The following is a 24,745-nucleotide window of genomic DNA, read 5'->3' as shown; positions in this document are numbered from 1 at the left end:
CAAAGTGGATTTTCTGGAGCTACAGAAGCCCAATTGGCTCGATCTCAACGGCGTTGGAAAGTAGACATCCTGGGCTTTCCGGCAATATATGATAGTCCATACTTTGCCCAAGATTTGATGGCCCAAACCGGCGTTCAAAGTCACCCTCAGAATTCCCAGCGTTAAACGCCGGAACTGGCACCAAAGTGGGAGTTAAACGCCCAAACTGGCATAAAAGCTGGTGTTTAATTCCAAGAAGAGTCTCTACACGAAAATGCTTCAATGCTCAGCCCAAGCACACACCAAGTGGGCCCAGAAGTGGATTTTTATGTCATTTACTCATCTTTGTAATTCTTAAGCTACTGGTTCCCTATAAATAGGACCTTTTGCTATTGTATTTGATGTCTTGGAATCTTGGTAGCTATCTTTAGTCTTATGCTATCTTAGATCTGGGGGCTGGCCTCTCGGCCATGCCTAGACCTTGTTCTTATGTATTTTCAACGGTGGAGTTTCTACACACCATAGATTAAGGTGTGGAGCTCTGCTGTACCTCGAGTATTAATGCAATTACTATTGTTCTTCTGTTCAGTTCAGCTTGTTCTTATTCCAAGATATTCATTCGCACTCAAGAACATGATGAATGTGATGATTATGTGACGCTCATCATCATTCTCACTTATGAATAAGTGACTGACAACCACTTCTGTTCTACAAGCAAACAAGGCTCTAATGTTTATCTCTTGGGTTCTTTAACCGGAATCTTCGTGGTATAAGCTAGAATTGATGGCGGCATTCAAGAGAATCTGGAAGGTCTAAACCTTATCTGTGGTATTCTGAGTAGGATTCAATGATTGAATGAATGTGACGAGCTTCAAACTCGCGATTGTGGGGCGTTAGTGACAGACGCAAAAGAATCACTGGATTCTATTCCGACATGATCGAGAACCGACAGCTGGATAGCCGTGCCGTGACAGGGTGCGTTGAACATTTCCACTGAGAGGATGGGAGGTAGCCACTGACAACGGTGAAACCCTTGCATACAGCTTGCCATGGAAAGGAGTAAGAAGGATTGGATGAAGACAGTAGGAAAGCAGAGAGACGGAAGGGACAAAGCATCTCCATTCGCTTATCTGAAATTCTCACCAATGAATTGCATAAGTATCTCTATCTTTATCTTTATGTTTTATTCATCATCTATACCCATTTGAGTCTGCCTGACTGAGATTTACAAGGTGACCATAGCTTGCTTCATACCAACAATCTCCGTGGGATCGACCCTTACTCGCGTAAGGTTTATTACTTGGACGACCCAGTGCACTTGCTGGTTAGTTGTGCGAAGTCGTGTTTATGCCATGGTATTGAGCACCAAGTTTTTGGACTCATTACCGAGGATTATTTGAGTTGTGAAAAGTAGTGATCACAATTTCGCATACCAAGTTTTTGGCGCCGTTGCCGGGGAATTAAATGTCCTAACTACAGTTTCGCATTTGTTCCCTGCAATAACAGTGCCAAGTTTTGATCCGGCAACAACACCAAGTTTTTGACGCCGTTGCCGGGGATTGTTTCGTGTATGGACAACTGACGGTTCATCTTGTTGCTTAGATTAGGTATTTTTCAGAGTTCTTAAGAATGAATTCTAGTGTTTCAAGGTGATGTTCTTATCATCACCAAAGCTGATTGATTCTCATCAATTTAGCTCTTGAATGCAATGTCCTGCTGAAGCTTGGCTATTCATGTCTAATTCCTTTAGACTGAAGCTTTAGACTAACATTGCATGATTCCTGGAATTCTCATTAAGAATTTTGATACTTTTATTTTCTTCTTCCACTTAATTTTTGAAAAATCCAAAAAAATTACAAAATCATAAAAACCAAAAATATTTTATGTTTCTTGTTTGAGTCTAGTGTCTAATTTAAAGTTTGGTGTCTTGTATGCATTGTTTATATGATCTTGGTTCTATTTTCAAGTCAATAGTACAGGGAACTGAAGATTCAGAACATACAGCAGAGGAATTACACAGAAAAAGCTGGGCGTTCAAAACGCCCAGTGAAGAAGGACAGACTGGCGTTTAAACGCCAGCCAGGGTGCCTGGTTGGGCGTTTAACGCCCAAAAAGGTAGAGCATTTGGCGTTAAACGCCAGAATGTGCACCATTCTGGGCGTTTAACGCCAGGATGGCACAAGTGGGAAGATTCTGTTTTTAATTCAGATTTTTTTTTCAAGTTTTCAAAGTTTTTCAAAATCAAATCTTTTTCAAATCAAATCTTTTCAATCAAATCTTTTTCAAAATCAATTTCTTTCCTTTTCCATGGATACTTGCTAACAATTAATGATTTGATTGAACATTTCAAGTATGTTGCCTTTTCTGTTGAGAAAGGTTTAATGTTTGAATCATATCTTTTCTTGTTAGGCAAGTCATTTATTTTTAAAATCAAATCTTTTTAATTTGTTTTTCAAATCATATCTTCCTAATCACATCTTTTTTTTTAAAGTAGTTTTCAATCATATCTTTTTGATTTCTAATTTCAAAATCTTTTTCAAAAATCACTTGATTTCTTTCCCACTTTTTGTTTTCAAAAATTATCAATCAGTTTTTCAAAATGTTTTTTTTTAAATGTTTTTAATTAATTTTCGAAAAAAAAACTCTTCCTCTCTTCTCACATCCTTCTATTTATGGAGTACCACTCCTCCTCAATGCACAATTCGAACTCTATCTCACTAAGTTCGAATTCTTCTACCTCTTCCTTCTATTTTTCTTTTTCTCTGACACCTCAAGGAATCTCTATACTGTGACATAGAGGATTCCATATTTTCTTGTTCTCTTCTCTTTCATATGAGCAGGAACAAAGACAAAGGCATTCTTATTGAAGCTGACCCTGAACCTGAAAGGACCTTGAAGCGAAAGCTAAGAGAAGCTAAGGCACAACTCTCTGTAGAGGACCTAACAGAAATCTTCAAAGAAGAAGAACCCATGGCAGCCGAAAATAACAACAATGCCAACAATGCAAGGAAGGTGCTGGGTGACTTTACTGCACCTGCTCCCGACTTCTATGGGAGAAGCATCTCTATCCCTGCCATTGGAGCAAACAACTTTGAGCTTAAGCCTCAACTAGTTTCTCTAATGCAACAGAATTGCAAGTTCCATGGACTTCCATTGGAAGATCTTCATCAGTTTTTAGCTGAGTTCTTGCAAATCTGTGACACTGTCAAGACTAATGGGATTGACCCTGAGGTCTACAAACTTATGCTATTCCCTTTTGCTATAAGAGACAGAGCTAGAATATGGTTGGACTTACAACCTAAAGACAGCCTGAACTCTTGGGAAAAGCTAGTCAATGCCTTCTTGGCAAAGTTTTTTCCACCTCAAAAATTGAGTAAGCTTAGAGTGGAAGTCCAAACCTTCAGACAGAAGGAAGGGGAATCCCTCTATGAAGCTTGGAAAAGATACAAACAATTGATCAGAAAATGTCCTTCTGACATGCTTTCTGAATGGAGCATCATAGGTATTTTCTATGATGGACTCTCTGAACTATCCAAGATGTCTTTGGATAGCTCTGCTGGAGGATCTCTTCATCTGAAGAAGACGCCTACAGAAGCTCAAGAACTAATTGAAATGGTTGCAAATAACCAATTCATGTGCACTTCTGAAAGGAATCCTGTGAACAATGGGACGAATCAGAAGAGAAGAGTTCTTGAGATTGATATTCTGAATGCCATATTGGCTCAGAACAAGATATTGACTCAGCAAGTCAATTTGATTTCTCAAAGTCTGTCTGGAATGCAAAATGCACCAGGCAGTACTAAGGATGCTTCATCTGAAGAAGAAGCTTATGATCCTGAGAACCCTTCAATGGAAGAGGTGAATTACATGGGAGAACCCTATGGAAACACCTATAATTCTTCATGGAGAAACCATCCAAATCTCTCATGGAAGGATCAACAAAGACCTCAACAAGGTTTCAACAACAATAATGGTGGAAGAAACAGGTTTAGCAATAGCAAGCCTTTTCCATCATTTTCTCAGCAACAGACAGAGAATTCTAAGTAGAACCACTCTGACTTAGCAACCATGGTCTCTGATCTAATCAAAACCACTCAAAGTTTCATGACTGAAACAAGGTCCTCCATTAGAAACTTGGAGGCACAAGTGGGACAGCTGAGCAAGAAAATTACTGAACTCCCTCCTAGTACTCTTCCAAGCAATACAGAAGAGAATCCAAAAGGAGAGTGCAAGGCCATCAACATGGCCGAATTTGGAGAGGAGGAAGAGGCAGTGAACGCCACTGAGGAAGACCTCAATGGGCGTCCACTGACCTCCAATGAGTTCCCTGATGAGGAACCATGGGAATCTGAGGCTCACACTGAGACCATAGAGATTCCATTAGATTTACTTCTGCCATTCATGAGCTCTGATGAGTATTCTTCCTCTGAAGAGGATGAGTATGTCACTGAAGAGCAAGTTGCTAAATACCTTTGAGCAATCATGAAGCTAAATGACAAGTTATTTGGTAATGAGACTTGGGAGAACAAACCTCCTTTGCTCACCAAAGAACTGGATGACTTGTCTAGGCAGAAGTTACCTCAAAAGAGACAAGATCCTGGGAAGTTTTCAATACCTTGCACCATAGGCACCATGACCTTCAAGAAGGCTCTGTGTGACCTAGGGTCAAGTGTGAACCTCATGCCTCTCTCTGTAATGGAGAAGCAAGGGATCTTTGAGGTACAAGCTGCAAGAATCTCACTAGAGATGGCAGACAACTCAAGAAAACAAGCTTATGGACTTGTAGAGGATGTTTTAGTGAAGATTGAAGACCATTACATCCCTGCTGATTTCATAGTCCTTGAGATTAGGAAGTGCATGGATGAATCCATCATCCTTGGCAGACCCTTCCTAGCCACAGCAAAGGCTGTGATTGATGTTGACAGAGGAGAATTGATCATTCAAGTGAATGAAGAATCCTTTGTGTTTAAGGCTCAAGGATATCACTCTGTCACCATGGAGAGGAAGCATGAAGAGCTTCTCTCAAAACAGAGTCAAACAGAGCCCCCACAGTCAAACTCTAAGTTTGGTGTTGGGAGGCCACAACCAAATTCTAAGTTTGGTGTTGAACCCCCACATTCAAACTCTAAGTTTGGTGTTGGGAGGTTCCAATATTGCTCTGAGCATCTGTGAGGCTCCATGAGAGCCCTCTGTCAAGCTACTGACATTAAAGAAGCGCTTGTTGGGAGGCAACCCAATGTTATATTTTATCTATTTTTCCTTTGTTATTTTATGTTTTCTGTAGATTGATGATCATGGGAAGTCACAAAATCAATTGAAAAAGCAAAAACAAAATGAAAAACAGAAAGAAAAATAGCACACCCTGGTGGAGAACTTGCTGGCGTTTAAACGCCAATGAAGCTAGCAAATGGGCGTTTAACGCCCAGTCTGGCACCATTCTGGGCGTTTAACGCCAGAAAGGGGCACCAGACTGGCGTTAAACGCCAGAAAAGGGCAAGAAGCTGGCGTTAAACGCCAGAAATGGGTACCAGCCCAGCGTTTAACGCCAGAATTGGCACATAGAGCAATTTTGCTCGCCATTTGGTGCAGGGATGACTTTTCCTTGACACCTCAGGATCTGTGGACCCCACAGGATCCCCACCTACCCCACCACCCTCTCTCTTCTTCACCCATTCACCAATCACCTCAACCACTCTTCCCCAAAAACCCCTCACCTATCAAAACCCATCTTCACTCCTTCATTTTCACACACCCTAAACACTACTTCTTCCCCTTTGGCCGAACCACAAAGCCATCTCCATCTCCTCCATTTCTTCTTCTTCTACTCTCTTTTTTCTTCTTTTGCTCGAGGACGAGCAAACCTTTTAAGTTTGGTGTGGTAAAAGCATTGCTTTTTGTTTTTCCATAACCATTTATGGCATCCAAGGCCGGAGAAACCTCTAGAAAGAGGAAAGGGAAGGCAAAAGCTTCCACCTCCGAGTCATGGGAGATGGAGAGATTCATCTCAAGGGTGCATCAAGACCACTTCTATGAAGTTGTGGCCTTGAAGAAGGTGATCCCCGAGGTCCCTTTCAAACTCAAAAAGAGTGAATATCCGGAGATCCGACATGAGATCCGAAGAAGAGGTTGGGAAGTTCTTACCAACCCCATTCAACAAGTCGGAATCTTAATGGTTCAAGAGTTCTATGCCAATGCATGGATCACCAAGAACCATGATCAAAGTATGAACCCGGATCCAAAGAATTGGCTTACAATGGTTCGGGGGAAATACTTAGATTTTAGTCCGGAAAATGTAAGGTTGGCATTCAACTTGCCCATGATGCAAAGAGATGAACACCCTTACACTAGAAGGGTCAACTTTGATCAAAGGTTGGACCAAGTCCTCATAGACATCTGTGAAGAGGGCGCCCAATGGAAGAGAGATTCAAGAGGGAAGCCGGTTCAACTGAGAAGGCATGACCTCAAGCCCGTGGCTAGGGGATGGTTGGAGTTTATCCAACGCTCAATCATTCCCACTAGCATCTTCATTCGCTTATCTGAAATTCTCACCAATGAATTGCATAAGTATCTCTATCTTTATCTTTATGTTTTATTCATCATCTATACCCATTTGAGTTTGCCTGACTGAGATTTACAAGGTGACCATAGCTTGCTTCATACCAACAATCTCCGTGCGATCGACCCTTACTCGCGTAAGGTTTATTACTTGGACGACCCAGTGCACTTGCTGGTTAGTTGTGCGAAGTCGTGTTTATACCTTGGTATTGAGCACCAAGTTTTTGGACTCATTACCGAGGATTATTTGAGTTGTGAAAAGTAGTGATCACAATTTCGCATACCAGTTTCCTATTTAGTGTTTTCTATTTACTGATTATGGTTATTGTTGAAAGTTTTTGAAAATTGATTCCTGTTTGGTGGATTTAGGTTTATTTGGTTGCCTGATTATGTAATTCCTGTTTACTAATTATGGTTATTACCGAAAGTTCCTAAAATTGATTCTTGTTTAATAGATTTAGGTTTATTTGGTTACTTGATTATGAAATTGCTATTTATTGATTATGGTTATTGCGGAAAGTTCCTGAAAATTAATTCCTATTTAGTAGATTTAGGTTTATTTGGAAGCCTAATTATGGAATTCTTGTTCATTGATTATGGTTATTGCTGAAAGTTCTTGAAAATTGATTCCCTTTTAGTGGATTTAGGTTTATTTTGTTGCCTAACTGTGGAATTCCTATTTACTTATTATGGTTATTGTTGAAAGTTCTTGAAAATTGATTCATGTTTAGTGGATTTAGATTTATTTAATGGCTTGATTATGGAATTCCTGTTTGCTGATTATAGTTATTGCTAAAAGTTCCTAAAGATTGATTCTAGTTTAGTAGATTTAGGTTTATTTGGTTGCCTGATTATGGAATTCTTGTTTACTGATTATTGTTATTATTGCTCAAAGTTCCTGAAAATTGATTCTTATTTAGTGGATTTAGGTTTATTTGATGGCCGATCATGGAATTCCTGTTTACTGATTATGGTTATTGCTAAAAGTTCCTAAAAATTAATTCCTGTTTAATAGATTTAGGTTTATTTGATTGCCTGATTATGGAATTCCTATTTACTTATTATAGCTATTGTTGAAAGTTCCTGAAAATTGATTCATGTTTAATGGATTTAGGTATATTTAGTTGTCTAATTATGAAATTTCTGTTTACTGATTATAGTTATTGCTGAAAGTTCTTGAAAATTGATTCCTATTTAGTAGATTTAGGTTTATTTGGTTGCCTAATTATGGAATTCTTGTTTACTAATTATGGTTATTGCTGAAAGTTTCTAAAAATTAATTCCTGTTTAGTGGATTTAGGTTTATTTAGTTGCCTGGTTATGGAATTGCCATATTGTTTTGTTTATGGGTTGTTGTTAGGTTTACGCCCAACAATAATGTATGTACGCAGGAGATGACCAATGTCATCAAGCTGATGTACAACCATCCTTGGCCCAGCATCAAGAAGATCCTTGTTGAGACCAGGAAGTGATGTTTTCAGAAATGGGCGATAAATATTTTTTTTTTAGTTTCAAACCTTCTTAACTAGTTTATATATTCTATCTTGCTTAACTAATTTTGAAGTCACTTTGTTACAGTTGCACTTTAGATGGAACACTGAGCATGATTTGACCATCAAAAAGATATTCAACCATAGAATGCCACCAGTTGAGCCGTCGAATCCGAGGAAGGCATGGATTTGAGGCTGCAGGTGCAAGAGCTCTAATGCAACCTTCACCAGCAGGCTCAAAAGTTGAACAATTACCGAGAGAGATATAAGGAGATCCTCACCTGCATGACGTCTACGGATGAGCTCAGGCTGGAGTTGAGGGAGTCGCTGGAGCCGCTTCTGCGTATGGAGGCTCAAATGGAAGTGTACCAGGCTCAGATGCGTGCCGTTGGCATCGACCTTGCTGGTGGCACACAGACATTACCGCCTTCTGCGCTGCTGACTTAGGGTCACAGGACCAACGATGACAAGGACAACGAGGGCCACCTGGATCTGTAGTTATTTCTGTTTCATTTTATTATTTCTTTGTATTTTTTTGATGTTCTTGACTTTTAATTTATTTGAATATTGTATTATTTATTTTAAATAATAGGTTTTTAATATTTATGAATTGAATATTAATTGTGTAAAAAATAAATTTAAATTTTAAATTAAATTTGACCATTTATTTCAAATTTTTAAAAAAGTTGACATTACTGTCGGATTTACCGTAGGAATAATCCAACAGTAATAGTACGCCAAACAATATTTTTTGGTGCCAACAATGCCGTCAAAAAATCTGCCAGTAACCAATTGATTTTCTGAGTTGGTAATCTGTCACGGAATCCGACAGTAATTACTGTCAGACGAAAAACTTCTAACGGTAAACACCTACCAACGAGGTTTATATCGTCTGATTGTTTTCGATGATAACTAACTTATTGTCAGATTTTTTTTTGTTTTTTGGACAATAAATCTGATGTTACTCATCGTTTTTTTATAATGAGAATTTTAAAAGAAAAGAGTTTAAAAATGTTAACACAATTTTTGTTGATGCTGAACAGAAACATTTTATGCCATATAATTTGTGTATTTGAGTTGATTCAACGGGAGAAAAACAAAGCAAAGAATTGTTCGACTTGGTTCTTTAAGCAGGTCTAATGAAAATTTTCTTTGCTTCAATTGCACAAAGTATATGAATTGTCTGATGAATGACTTGAGGACATAGTAATAAGCCAAGTTAACTCATTAATCGGTTCTTCACAAGCTCAACTACTGGAAATAGAGATGAGAAAGAGAAAGAATACAAAAGAGTGGGATGGAATAAAGAGTAAATTGCATTTGGTAATTGAGAAGTTAGGATTAGAAACTTTACGTTTGAAACATGATATAGGTAATCAAAGTGAATCAAGTTACCTTGATTATTGTACTGATGAAAGTGGGTGGCTATTACAATTACTCACCTAACGTTTGGGGTTTTGAAACTCCATGGGATTTAAATTAAAAAAATAAAAATAAAAAAATCATTTTAGCTTGTTTATTTTAATTTTTCTTTATCTATTTTATCTAAAAGAATTCCATTGTCGTATATTTAGTTATATACCTACTTTCATCTTTTCCTCTGCTTATATAACTCAGTTAGCCACCTCACTGAAGATCACTCTTGTCTCTTCTTAGTTTTGTATCTGTCTCACTATCACCTTAGATTGCCGTGCCTGCCACCACGCCATCCTCACCACAACGCTAGCCTGCAGACTCCACGCTGCCACACCACTGCAATTTGTCTTTGTCTCTTTCCCGCCATACCTCCTATATTCGGTCACACCTTGTGTCTTCTCTATCGTGACTGTAGCGCCCAGCTACTCACTTGCTCCTGCCTTCCTTTTGCAATTGGCATTTTGAAGGTAGGCCTCTTTCACTCCCTCATCCATTTTGATCCGTTATTTTTTTTTTTTGAAAATTTGACTTTTAATTTAGCTATTATAGTATTATGTTTACAAGAATCAAATAAAAATTAAAAAATATACGTGTGAGAGTACACATGCTATAATTTTGTTAAAGGAAGAATAATGTAGTTTTTCTAACTGTTGATGGTTGCTTTTCATTAAATGAAAATGTATTGATTGTGAGTTTGTTTTCATGATTTGGTGTTGTTCTACTTTTTTGTTCTGCCCTTTGTGTAATTTGATTGATATAAATAATTTATTAATATTTTCAATATATACTTAAATAATTTTAGTGAAAAATTATGTATCTAATTCGGAGATGGCTTTTCATATAGTATATCCAGGTTAGTTTTTAATATTCCAAACTGCAAATTGGAACATTTGAGTAAGACACATAGAAGCCACTGGAAGCGCACAATTTTTTCAGCAAACCTTCATGATAAAGTGATCCTTTTCCAAATAAGAAAACCATAAGCCAATCTAATATAACGTATTATATTTTTGTATATACGTGGATTAATTAGTATTAATTAATATTGAAATAGTCCTAAGTAGTTTCTTGAATCAATTGTCTATCTACTTTTTAATTTTTAAATATTATTAAATCAAAATTTTTTTATTAAAATACATATTTACTCGTTCTATACATACTTTATTTTAGGATTTGACAATTCCTCTTAGTTGACAATTCCTCTTAGTTCATATTATTTTGCCAGTAATGTATCTTGTTAAAATTTTTACTTGCTTGCAAATTGATGCTACTTTAGTTATTAAGTTATGATATTACTATTTGTAAATCTTGGGTAATTAATGAATAATTAATCAATAAATTAATTATTATTTAAAAAAATTTAAAAATTAAATTGGATAAATTAGAAGAATAAAAATATTTAAAATACGAATTTTAACATTAATTTTAAAAATTTTGGCCTAAAATTAAGTTAATAAGCTAAATCGATTGGACTGGACTCGTTTTGGACCTAAGGCCCAACATATATAAAATTGCAAACAACTAACCCTTCTTCCCTTCATAACTCATGAAACATGGGGGATTGAAGAAGAAAACCTAACCCCCAAAATCACTTCTAACTTTAATCTTTCGTAACTTTCAATTCAGAGCTCCGATTGACGAGTTGTTTGTGTCCACGCATTCGTCTCGGAATCCTCTTCGATTCTAACCGAACAAAATGGTAAGGGATTCTGAATTTCGTGCCCAGTTCTCCTCTCACTTCAATTTCGCAATTTTGATTTTAAATATTGAGAGATTTTGTAATTTTGATGATTTAGGAGTGCTCTAGTACGAGCTAGCATTGGATTTTATCCATGTAACCAGCGGATTAGGTAAAAAACCATTAACCCTTTGTGAGTTATTGAATTAGTGAACCCTAGTATTAATTTGATGAAATTAAATGATATTAGATTAAGTTCATGTAAAGTCAAATTAGTGGATTTGGGTGCTTGAATTTAAGCTTTGGAAGTTGAAAACTCATTGCTGAGGACTTGGAGGTTTAGAAACTTGAGAAGAGGAGATATTTTGAGGTGCTTCGGGCTTGGAGAAATCGGCCAAGGTATGGTTTTGATTTCTCATAAGTAATATATAATGTTGCGTGAAAACATAGGCTAGTTGCCATAAGATAGGCTTGAATATTTTGAATTGAAAAGGGTATGTGTTGGAATGTGGTGCACGAAATTGTTGTTCATGTGTTAATATTCATTGCTTGTTCATTCCCTGGTAATGGCGCCAAAAACATGATGCCAACACCATGGTTTCTATATAATTTTTCCACAATTTCGCACAACTAACCAGCAAGTGCACTGGGTCGTCCAAGTAATACCTTACGTGAGTAAGGGTCGATCCCACGGAGATTGTTGGTATGAAGCATACTATGGTGACCTTGTATTTGTCAGATAGGCAGATTAAATAGTTATGGGTTTCGAAAATTAATAATAAAATAATTGAAAAGGGATAGGAATACTCATGTAATTCAATAGTGGGAATTTCAGATAAGCGTATGAAGATGCTGTGCTCCTCTTGAATCTCTGCTTTTCTACTGCTTTCATCCAATCCTTCTTACTCCTTTCCATGGCAAGCTGTTTGTAGGGCATCACTATCATCAATGGCTACTTTTAATCCTCTCGGGAAAATGGTCCTATGCGCTGTCACTGCACGGCTAATCGTCTGGAGGCATCACCCTTGTTGATAGCTACATCCCATCCTCTCAGTGAAAAAGGTCCAAATGCTCTGTCACGGCACGGCTAATCATCTGTCGGTTCTCAATCAGGTTGGAGTAGAATCCATTGATTCTTTTGCGTTTGTCACTAACGCCCAGCCTTCAGGAGTTTGAAGCTCGTCACAGTCATTCAATACCGGAATCCTACTCGGAATACCACAGACAAGGTTAGACTTTTCGGATTCCCAGGATCCTACTCGGAATACCACAGACAAGGTTAGACTTTCCGGATCCTCATGAATGCCGCCATCCATCTAGCTTATACCACGAAGATTCTGTTGGGGAATCTAAGAGATATGCACCCGGCCTAAGGTAGAACGGAAGTGGTTGTCAATCACGCGCGTTCATAGGTGAGAATGATGATGAGTGTCACGGATCATCACATTCATCAAAGTGAAGTGCAACGTATATCTTGGAATAAGAATGAAGATGATTTGGATGGAAAATAATAGTAATTGCATTAAAACTTGAGGTACAGCAGAGCTCCACACCCTTAATCTATGGTGTGCAGAAACTCCACTGTTGAAAATACATAAGTGAAAGGTTCAGGCATGGCCGAAAGGCCAGCCCCCAAAACGTGATCACAGGATTCAAAATACAATCCAGGATGATAATATGATAGTAAAAAGTTCTATTTATAATAAACTAGCTCCTAGGGTTTACATGAGTAAGTAATTGATGCATAAATCCACTTCCGGGGCCCACTTGGTGTATGTTTGGGCTGAGCTTGATCTATCCACGAGCTGAGGCTTTTATTGGAGTTGAACTCCGAGTTATGACGTGTTTTGGGCGTTCAACTCCGGATCATGACGTTTTTCTGGCGTTTAACTCCAGACAGCAGCATGTACTTGGCGTTCAACGCCAAGTTACGTCGTCAAATTCCGAATAAAGTATGGACTATTATATATTGCTGGAAAGCTCTGGATGTCTACTTTCCAACGCCGTTGAGAGCGCGCCATTTGGAGTTCTGTAGCTCCAGAAAATCCATTTTGAGTGCAGGGAGGTCAGATTCCAACAGCATCAGCAGTCCTTTTTGTCAGCCTTTTTCAGAGTTTTGCTCAAGTCCCTCAATTTCAGCCAGAAATTACCTGAAATCACAGAAAAACACACAAACTCATAGTAAAGTCCAGAAATGTGAATTTAACATAAAAACTAATGAAAACATCCCTAAAAGTAGCTTGAACTTACTAAAAACTACCTAAAAACAATGCCAAAAAGCGTATAAATTATCCGCTCATCACAACACCAAACTTAAATTGTTGCTTGTCCCCAAGCAACTGAAAATCAAATAGGATAAAAAGAAGAGAATATACTATAAATTCCAGAATATCAATGAATATTAATTATAATTAGATGAGCGGGACTTGTAGCTTTTTGCTTCTGAACAGTTTTGGCATCTCACTTTTTCCTTTGAAGTTCAGAATGATTGGCTTCTCTAGGAACTTAGAATTTCGGATAGTGTTATTGACTTTCCTAGTTAAGCATGTTGATTCTTGAACACAGCTACTTATGAGTCTTGGCCGTGGCCCTAAGCACTTTGTTTTCCAGTATTACCACCGGATACATAAATGCCACAGACACATAACTGGGTGAACCTTTTCAGATTGTGACTCAGCTTTGCTAGAGTCCCCAGTTAGTGGTGTCCAGAGCTCTTAAGCACACTCTTTTTTGCTTTGGATCACGACTTTAACCACTCAGTCTCAAACTTTTCACTTGGACCTTCATGACACAAGCACATGGTTAGGGACAGCTTGATTTAGCCGCTTAGGCCTGGATTTTATTTCCTTGGGCCCTCCTATCCATTGATGCTCAAAGCCTTGGATCCTTTTTACCCTTGCCTTTTGGTTTTAAGGGCTATTGGCTTTTTCTGCTTGCTTTTTCTTTTTCTTTCTCAATTTTTTTTTTGCCATTTTTTTTTCACAAGCTTCTTCTTTTTCACTGCTTTTTCTTGCTTCAAGAATCAATTTCATGATTTTTCAGATCCTCAATAACATTTCTCTTTGTTCATCATTCTTTCAAGAGCCAACAATTTTAACATTCATGAACAACAAGATCAAAATTATGCACTGTTCAATCATTCATTCAGAAAACAAAAAGTATTGTCACCACATCAATATAATTAAATTAAATTCAAGGATAAATTTAAAATTCATGTACTTCTTGTTCTTTTGAATTAAAACATTTTTCTTTTAAGAAAGGTGAAGGATTAATGGAATTTATTCATAGCTTTAAGACATAGTTACTACATACTAATGATCATGAAGTAGAGACACAAAACATAGATAAACACAACATAAAAACCGAAAAGCAGAAAGAAATAAGAACAAGGAATGAATCCACCTGAGTGAAGGTGGCACCTTCTTGAAGGTCCAATGGTGCTTTTTGAGCTCCTTTATGCCTCTTCCTTGCTTCTGTTGAATGATTCCTAGTAATTTTGGTGTTTCTATCCTTATTCCTGCTCATGTGACAGAGAAGAGAAAAAGAAAAAAGAAAGAGGAATCCTCTATGTCACAGTAAAGAGGATACTTATTGTTAGTAGAAAAAGAAATGGCAGAGTATTGAAGAAGAATGGTTGAGGAAAGAGGTAGTGATTTGAGATGAAGAGAGGTGAAGAGAAGTGTTAGTAAATAAATAAATAAATAGAGAAAGGGGAGAGATAGAATTCGAAAATAATTTTGAAAAAGTGGTTAGTAATTTTCAAAAATTAAAGATAAGATATAATTAAAATTAAAATTCAAAACAATTAAAAAGATTTTTTTTTTAAAAAGAGAGAGGTATTTTCGAAAATTAGAGAGGGATAGGTAGTTAGTTGGTTTTGAAAAAGATAGGAAACAAACAAAAAGTCAAATAGTTAGTTGAAAAAGATATTAAAATCAAATTTGAAAAGATAAGAAGATAAGAAGTTAGATAAGATATTTTGAAATCAAAATTTTTTTTTGAAAAAGATAAAATTTTGAAAAAGATATGATATAAAAGATAAGATAAAAAGATATGATTAAAAAGATAAAAAAAAAGATATTTTGAAAAAGATTTGATTTTGAAATTAAAATTAATTACTTGACTAACAAGAAACTAAAAGATAAAATTCTAGAATTTAAAGATTGAACCTTTCTTAACAAGAAAGTAACAAACTTCAAATTTTTGAATCAATCACATTACTTGTTAGCTAATTTTCGAAAATATGATGTAAAAGATAAGAAAAAGATTTTGAAAAATATTTTAAAAAAAATTTCAAAAATTAATAAAAAAAAGGAAAAGATTTAATTTTTGAAAAAGTTTTGAAAAGATAAGATTTTTAAAATTGAAACTTTGACTTGACTTGTAAGAAACAACTAATTTTTAAAATTTTTGACTAAGTCAACTCAAATTTTCGAAAATTAGGAGATAAAAAAGGAAAAGATAATTTTTTGATTTTTTTGATTTTTTTTTATGAGAGAGAAAAACACAAAAATGACCCAAAACATAAAGATTTTGGATCAAAACACAAGATGCATGCAAGAACACTATGAATGTCAAGATGAACACCAAGAACACTTTGAAGATCATGATGAACATCAAGAACATAATTTTGAAAAATTTTTTATGCAAAGAAAACATGCAAGACACCAAACTTAGAAATCTTTAATGCATGGACTCTAACAAACGAAAAATGCATATGAAAAACGGTGAAACCCTTGCATAAGCTTGCCATGGAAAGGAGTAAGATGGATTGGATGAAGACAGCAGGAAAGCAGAGAGACGGAAGGGAAGGCATCTTCATACGCTTATCTGAAGTTCCTACCAATGAATTACATAAGTATCTCTATCTTTATCTTTATGTTTTATTCGTATATCACTATACCCATTTGAGTCTGCCTGACTAAGATTTACAAGGTGACCATAGCTTGCTTCATACCAACAATCTCCGTGGGATCGACCCTTACTCGCGTAAGGTTTATTACTTGGACGACCCAGTGCACTTGCTGGTTAGTTGTGCGAAGTTGTGTTTATGCCATGGCATTGAACACCAAGTTTTTGGGGTTCATTACCGGGGATTATGAGAGTTGTGAAAAGTATTGTTCACAATTTCGCGCACCAAGTTTTTGGCGCCGTTGCCGGGGATTGTTTCGTGTATGGACAACTGACAGTTCATCTTGTTGCTTAGATTAGGTATTTTTTTTCAGAGTTCTTAAGAACGAGTTCTAGAGTTTCATGATGATCTGTTGAAATCTGGCTGGCTGAGAAGCCATGTCTAATCTTATTGGACCGAGGTTTCAACTAATCATCACAAGAGCTTGTTGATTTCTATCAATCTTGCTATTGGAGCAATGATCTGCTAAGGCTTGGCTGGCCATTGGCCATGTCTAGTGTTTTGGACCGAAGCTTTCTCTGAAAGCTTGGCTGGCTGTGAAGCCATGTCTAATTCCTGGACCGGAGTCTTAGACTAGCATTGCAATGATTCCTGGAATTCAAATTGAGAATTCTGAAACCTTCATTTTCTATTTTCATATAATTTTCGAAAAAGTACAAAAAAAAATTTTTCAAAATCATAAAAAAACCAAAAAAATATTTTATGTTTCTTGTTTGAGTCTAGTGTCTAATTTTAAGTTTGGTGTCTTGCATGCATTGTTTATTTGATTTTGGTTCTATTTTCAAGTCAATAGTACAGGGAACTGAAGATTCAGGACATGCAGCAGAGGAATTACACAGAAAAAGCTGGGCGTTCAAAATGCCCAGTGAAGAAGGACAGACTGGCGTTTAAACGCCAGCCAGAGTGCCTGGTTGGACGTTTAACGCCCAAAAAGGTAGTGCATTAGGCGTTAAACGCCAGAATGTGCACCATTCTGGGCGTTTAACGCCAGGATGGCACAAGGGGGAGGATTTTGTTTTTCAAATCAATTTTTTTTCAAGTTTTCAAAGTTTTTCAAAATCAAATCTTTTTCAAATCATATATTTTCAATCAAATGTTTTCAAAATCAATTTCTTTCCTTTTTCAAAGATACTTGCTAACAATTAATGATTTGATTGAACATTTCAAGTGTGTTGCCTTTTCTGTTGAGAAAGGTTTAATGTTTGAATCATATCTTTTCTTGTTAGGCAAGTCATTAATTTTTAAAATCAAATCTTTTTAAAATTGTTTTTCAATCATATCTTTTTAAAACCATAACTTTTCAATCAAATCTTTTTAATCACATCTTTTTCAAAACAATTCTCAATCATATCTTTTTAATTACTAATTTCAAAAAAATTACTTGATCTTTTTCTCACTCTTGGTTTTCGAAAATCAAATTAAAGTTTTTCAAAATGTTTTTAAAATCTTTTTAATTAATTTTCGAAAATTTCTTCCTCTCTTCTCACATCCTTCTATTTATGGAGTACCACTCCTCTCAATGCACAATTCGAACTCTACCTCACTAAGTTCGAATTCTTCTACCTCCTTCTTCTATTATTCTGTTCTTCTGACACCTCAAGGAATCTCTATACTGTGACATAGAGGATTCCACACTTTTTTGTTCTCTTCTCTTTCATATGAGCAGGAACAAAGACAAAAGCATTCTTGTTGAAGCTGACCCTGAACCTGAAAAGACCTTGAAGCAAAAGCTAAGAGAAGCTAAAGCACAACTCTCTGTAGAGGACCTAACAGAAATCTTCAAAAAAGAAGAACCCATGGCAGCCGAAAACAACAACAATGCAAACAATGCAAGGAAGGTGCTGGGTGACTTTACTGCACCTACTCCCGACTTCTATGGGAGAAGCATCTCTATCCCTGCCATTGGAGCAAACAACTTTGAGCTTAAGCCTCAATTAGTTTCTCTAATGCAACAGAATTGCAAGTTCCATGGACTTCCATTGGAAGATCCCCATCAGTTCTTAGCTGAATTCTTGCAAATCTGTGACACTGTCAAGACTAATGGGGTTGACCCTGAGGTCTACAGACTTATGCTATTCCCTTTTGCTGTAAGAGACAGAGCTAGGATATGGTTGGACTCACAACCTAAAGAAAGCCTGGACTCATGGGAAAAGCTAGTCAATGCCTTCTTGGCAAAGTTCTTTCCACCTCAAAAATTGAGTAAGCTTAGAGTGGAGGTCCAAACCTTCAGACAGAAGGATGGAGAATCCCTCTATGAAGCTTGGGAAAGATACAAATAATTGATCAGAAAATGTCCTTCTGACATGCTTTCTGAATGGAGCATCATAGGTATTTTCTATGATGGTCTCTCTGAACTGTCCAAGATGTCTTTGGATAGCTCTGCTGGAGGATCTCTTCATTTGAAGAAGATGCCTGCAGAAGCTCAAGAGCTAATTGAAATGGTTGCAAATAACCAATTTATGTACACTTCTGAAAGGAATCCTGTGAACAATGGGACAAATCAGAAGAAAGGAGTTCTTGAGATTGATACTCTGAATGCCATTCTGGCTCAGAACAAGATATTGACTCAACAAGTCAATTTGATTTCTCAAAGTCTGTCTGGAATGCAAAATGCACCAAGCAGTACTAAGGATGCTTCATCTGAAGAAGAAGCCTATGATCCTGAGAACCCTTCAATGGAAGAGGTGAATTACCTAGGAGAACCCTATGGAAACACCTATAATTCTTCATGGAGAAATCATCCAAATTTCTCATGGAAGGATCAACAGAGACCTCAACAAGGTTTCAACAACAATAATGGTGGAAGAAACAGGTTTAGCAATGGCAAGCCTTTTCCATCATCTTCTCAGCAACAGACAGAGAATTCTAAGCAGAACCACTCTGACTTAGCAACCATGCTCTCTGATCTAATCAAAACCACTCAAAGTTTCATGACTGAAACAAGGTCCTCCATTAGGAATTTGGAGGCACAAGTGGGACAGCTGAGCAAGAAAGTTACTGAACTCCCTCCTAGTACTCTCCCAAGCAATACAGAAGAAAATCCAAAAGGAGAGTGCAAAGCCATCAACATGGCCGAATTTGGAGAGGAAGGAGAGGAAGTGAACGCCACTGAGGAAGACCTCAATGGGCGTGCACTAACCTCCAATAAGTTCCCTAATGAGGAACCATGGGAATCTGAGGCTCAAAATGAGACCATAGAGATTCCATTGGACTTACTTCTGCCTTTCATGAGCTCTGATGAGTATTCTTCCTCTGAAGAGGATGAGTATGTCACTGAAGAGCAAGTTGCTAAATACCTTGGAGCAATCATGAAGCTAAATGACAAGTTATTTGGAAATGAGACTTGGGAGAATGAACCTCCTTTGCTCACCAAAGAACTGGATGACTTGTCTAGGCAGAAATTACCTCAAAAGAGACAAGATCCTGGGAAGTTTTTAATACCTTGTACCATAGGCACCATGACCTTCAAGAAGGCTCTGTGTGACTTAGGGTCAAGTGTAAACCTCATGCCTCTCTCTGTAATGGAGAAGCTAGGGATCTTTGAGGTGCAAGCTGCAAGAATCTCATTAGAGATGGCAGACAACTCAAGAAAACAAGCTCATGGACTTGTAGAGGATGTTTTGGTGAAGATTGAAAACCATTACATCCCTGCTGATTTCATAGTCCTAGAGACTGGGAAGTGCATGGATGAAACCATCATCCTTGGCAGACCCTTCCTAGCCACAGCAAAGGCTGTGATTGATGTTGATAGAGGTGAACTGATCATTCAAGTGAATGAAGAATCCTTTGTGTTTAAGGCTCAAGGATATCCCTCTGTCACCATGGAGAGGAAGCATGAAGAACTTCTCTCAAATCAGAGTCAAACAGAGCCCCCACAGTCAACTCTAAGTTTGGTGTTGGGAGGCCACAACCAAACTCTAAGTTTGGTGTTGAACCCCCACATTCAAACTCTAAGTTTGGTGTTGGGAGGTTCCCACATTGCTCTGATCATTTGTGAGGCTCCATGAGAGCCATCTGTCAAGCTACTGACATTAAAGAAGCGCTTGTTGGGAGGCAACCCAATGTTATATTTTATCTATTTTCTTTTGTTATTTTATGTTTTTTGTAGGTTGATGATCATGAGAAGTCACAAAATCAATTGAAAAAGCAAAAACAGAATGAAAAACAGGAAGAAAAATAGCACACCCTGGAGGAAGAACTTACTGGCGTTTAAACGCCAGTAAGGCTAGCAGGTGGGCATTTAACGCCCAGTCTGGCACCATTCTGGGCGTTTAACGCCAGAAAGGGACACCAGACTGGCGTTAAACGCCAGAAAAGGGCAAGAACCTGGCGTTAAACGCCAGAAATGGGCACCAGCCCGGCGTTTAACGCCAGAATTGGCTCAAAACGTAATTTTGCACGCCATTTGGTGCAGGGATGACTTTTCCTTGACACCACAGGATCTGTGGACCCCACAGGATCACCACCAACCCCACCACTCTCTCTCTTCTTCACCCATTCACCAATCACCTCAACACCTCTTCCCCAAAAACCCTTCACCTATCAAATCTCATCTTTCTCTTCACCACTCACATCCATCCTTCATAAAACCCCACCTACCTCACCATTCAAATTCAAACCACTTTCCCTCCCAAACCCACCCTCACTTGACCGAACCTTACCCTTCCCCCTCCCCTATATATACCCTTCTTCACCCCTTCATTTTCACACAACCTAAACACCACTTCTCCCCCTCTTTGGCCGAACACAAAAGCCATTCCCTTCTTCTTCATTTCTTCTTCTTCTACTCTCTTCTTTCTTCTTTTGCTCGAGGACGAGCAAACCTTTTAAGTTTGGTGTGGTAAAAGCGTTGCTTTTTCATTTTTCCATAACCATTTATGGCATCCAAGGCCGGAGAAATCTCTAGAAAGAGGAAAGGGAAGGCAAAAGCTTCCACCTCCGAGTCATGGGAGATGGAAAGATTCATCTCAAGGGTGCATCAAGACCACTTCTATGAAGTTGTGGCCTTGAAGAAGGTGATCCCCGAGGTCCCTTTTTCACTCAAAAAGGGTGAATATCCGGAGATCCGACATGAGATCCGAAGAAGAGGTTGGGAAGTTCTTACCAACCCCATTCAACAAGTCGGAATCTTAATGGTTCAAGAGTTCTATGCCAATACATGGATCACCAAGAACCATGATCAAAGTGTGAACCCGGATCCAAAGAATTGGCTTACTATGGTTCGGAGCACCAAGGAGAATTGAGTTCCAATATGGGACAACTAAGGGTGGAGCACCAAGAACATTCCATCCTCCTCCATGAAATTAGAGAAGATCAAAGAATCATGAGAGAGGAGCAACAAAGACAAGGAAGAGATATTGAAGAGCTCAAGCACTCCATAGGATCTTCAAGAGGAAGAAAGAGCCGCCATCACTAAGGTGGACCCGTTCTTTAATTTCCTTGTTCTTTACTTTCCTGTTTTTCGAAAATTAATGCTTATGTTTGTCCATGTTTGTGTCTTATGATCATAAGTGTCTTAGTGTCTATGCCTTAAAGTTATGAATGTCCTATGAATCCATCACCTTTCTTAAATGAAAAATGTTCTTAATTGAAAAAAAGAAAGAATTGCATGAATTTTGAATTTTATAACAGTTTGATTATTTTGATGTGGTGGCAATATTTTTGTTTTCTGAATGCATGCTTAAACAGTGCATATGTCTTTTGAATTTGTGGTTCATGAATGTTGGCTCTTGAAAGAATGATGAAAATGGAGACATGTTACTGAGGATCTGAAAAATCATAAAAATGATTCTTGAAGCAAGAAAAAGCAGTGAATACAAAAAAAACGAAAAAAAAAGAAAGAAAGAGAAACAGAAAGAAAAAGAAAGAAATAAAGTTGTGATCCAAGGCAAAAAGAGTGTGCTTAAGAACCCTGGACACCTCTAATTGGGGACTCTAGCAAAGCTGAGTCACAATCTGAAAAGGTTCACCCAATTATGTGTCTGTGGCATGTATGTATCCGGTGGTAATACTAGAAGACAGAGTGCTTTGGGCCACGGCCAAGACTCATAAAGTAGCTGTGTTCAAGAATCATCATACTTAACTAGGAGAATCAATAACACTATCTGGATTCTGAGTTCCTAAAGAAGCCAATCATTCTGAATTTCAAAGGATAAATTGAGATGCCAAAACTGTTCAGAGGCAAAAAGCTAAAAGCCCCGCTCATCTAATTAATACTGATCTTCATGGATGTTTTTGGAGTTCATTGCATAATCTCTTCTTTTTATCATATTTGATTTTTAGTTGCTTGAAGACAAGCAACAATTTAAGTTTGGTGTTGTGATGAGCGGATAATTTGTACGCTTTTTGGCATTGTTTTTAGTATGTTTTTAGTATATTTGGTTTAGTTTTTAGTATATTTTTATTAGTTTTCAGTTAAAATTCACTTTTCTGGACTTTACTATGAGTTTGTGTGTTTTTCTGTGATTTCAGGTATTTTCTGGCTGAAATTGAGGGACCTGAGCAAAAATCTTATTCAGAGACTGAAAAGGACTGCAGATGCTGTTGGATTCTGACCTCCCTGCACTCAAAGTGGATTTTCTGGAGCTACAGAAGCCCAATTGGCGCGCTCTCAACGGCGTTGGAAAGTAGACATCCTGGGCTTTCCAGCAATATATGATAGTCCATACTTTGCCCAAGATTTGATAGCCCAAACTGGCGTTCAAAGTCACCTTCAGAAATTCCAGCGTTAAACGCCGGAACTGGCACCAAAATGGGAGTTAAACGCCCAAACTGGCATAAAAGCTGGCGTTTAACTCCAAGAAGAGTCTCTACACGAAAATTCTTCAATGCTCAGCCCAAGCACACACCAAGTGGGCCCGGAAGTGGATTTTTATGTCATTTACTCATCTTTGTAAACCTTAGGCTACTAGTTTTCTATAAGTAGGACCTTTTACTATTGTATTCGACATCTTTTGATCATGTTTTTATGATTGAACCCTCTTTGGGAGGCTGGCCTCACGGCCATGCCTAGACCTTGTTCTTATGTATTTTCAACGGTGGAGTTTCTACACACCATAGATTAAGGTGTGGAGCTCTGCTGTACCTCGAGTATTAATGCAATTACTATTGTTCTTCTATTCAATTCCGCTTGTTCTTTGTCCAAGATATCACTTGTTCTTCAACTTGATGAATGTGATGATCCGTGACACTCATCATCATTCTCACCTATGAACGTGTGACTGACAACCACCTCCGTTCTACCTTAGATTGGGTGAATATCTCTTGGATTCCTGATACACGATGCATGGTTGATCGCCTGACAAACGAGTGCTCTCCTGACAACCGAGCCAGCCATTCTGTGAGATCAGAGTCTTCGTGGTATAGGCAAGAACTGATGGCGGCATTCAAGAGAATCCGGAAGGTCTAACCTTGTCTGTGGTATTCTGAGTAGGATTCAATGATTGAATGACTGTGACGTGCTTCAAACTCCTGAAGGCGGGGCGTTAGTGACAGACGCAAAAGAATCACTGGATTCTATTCCGGCCTGATCGAGAACTGACAGATGGATAGCCGTGCCGTGACAGGGTGCGTTGAACATTTCCACTGAGAGGATGGGAGGTAGCCACTGACAACGGTGAAACCCTTGCATAAGCTTGCCATGGAAAGGAGTAAGATGGATTGGATGAAGACAGTAGGAAAGCAGAGAGACGGAAGGGAAGGCATCTTCATACGCTTATCTGAAGTTCCTACCAATGAATTACATAAGTATCTCTATCTTTATCTTTATGTTTTATTCGTATATCACTATACCCATTTGAGTCTGCCTGACTAAGATTTACAAGGTGACCATAGCTTGCTTCATACCAACAATCTCCGTGGGATCGACCCTTACTCGCGTAAGGTTTATTACTTGGACGACCCAGTGCACTTGCTGGTTAGTTGTGCGAAGTTGTGTTTATGCCATGGCATTGAACACCAAGTTTTTGGGGTTCATTACCGGGGATTATGAGAGTTGTGAAAAGTATTGTTCACAATTTCGCGCACCAGAATACCACAGACAAGGTTAGACTTTCCGGATCCTCATGAATGCCGCCATCCATCTAGCTTATACCACGAAGATTCTGTTGGGGAATCTAAGAGATATGCGCCCGGCCTAAGGTAGAACGGAAGTGGTTGTCAATCACGCGCGTTCATAGGTGAGAATGATGATGAGTGTCACGGATCATCACATTCATCAAAGTGAAGTGCAACGTATATCTTGGAATAAGAATGAAGATGATTTGGATGGAAAATAATAGTAATTGCATTAAAACTTGAGGTACAGCAGAGCTCCACACCCTTAATCTATGGTGTGCAGAAACTCCACTGTTGAAAATACATAAGTGAAAGGTTCAGGCATGGCCGAAAGGCCAGCCCCCAAAACGTGATCACAGGATTCAAAATACAATCCAGGATGATAATATGATAGTAAAAAGTTCTATTTATAATAAACTAGCTCCTAGGGTTTACATGAGTAAGTAAATGATGCATAAATCCACTTCCGGGGCCCACTTGGTGTATGTTTGGGCTGAGCTTGATCTATCCACGAGCTGAGGCTTTTATTGGATTTGAACTCCGAGTTATGACGTGTTTTGGGCGTTCAACTCCGGATCATGACGTTTTTCTGGCGTTTAACTCCAGACAACAGCATGTACTTGGCGTTCAACGCCAAAATACGTCGTCAAATTCCGAATA

At 38.1% G+C, this 24,745-nt stretch overlaps 1 non-coding gene across 1 annotated transcript; it reads right to left on the bottom strand.

Moving 5' to 3' along the window:
* Positions 1–18,231: 18,231 nt before the first annotated feature.
* On the bottom strand, positions 18,232–18,339 carry LOC130953429 (small nucleolar RNA R71). Its single transcript, XR_009075604.1, has one exon. It is a non-coding gene; the product is annotated as a small nucleolar RNA R71 (small nucleolar RNA).
* Between the last annotated feature and the right edge of the window lie 6,406 nt (positions 18,340–24,745).

Source organism: Arachis stenosperma, chromosome 1, assembly GCF_014773155.1.
Source record: "Arachis stenosperma cultivar V10309 chromosome 1, arast.V10309.gnm1.PFL2, whole genome shotgun sequence".
Taxonomy (NCBI): Eukaryota; Viridiplantae; Streptophyta; class Magnoliopsida; order Fabales; family Fabaceae; genus Arachis; species Arachis stenosperma.
This window is presented reverse-complemented; position numbering and strand designations above follow the sequence as displayed.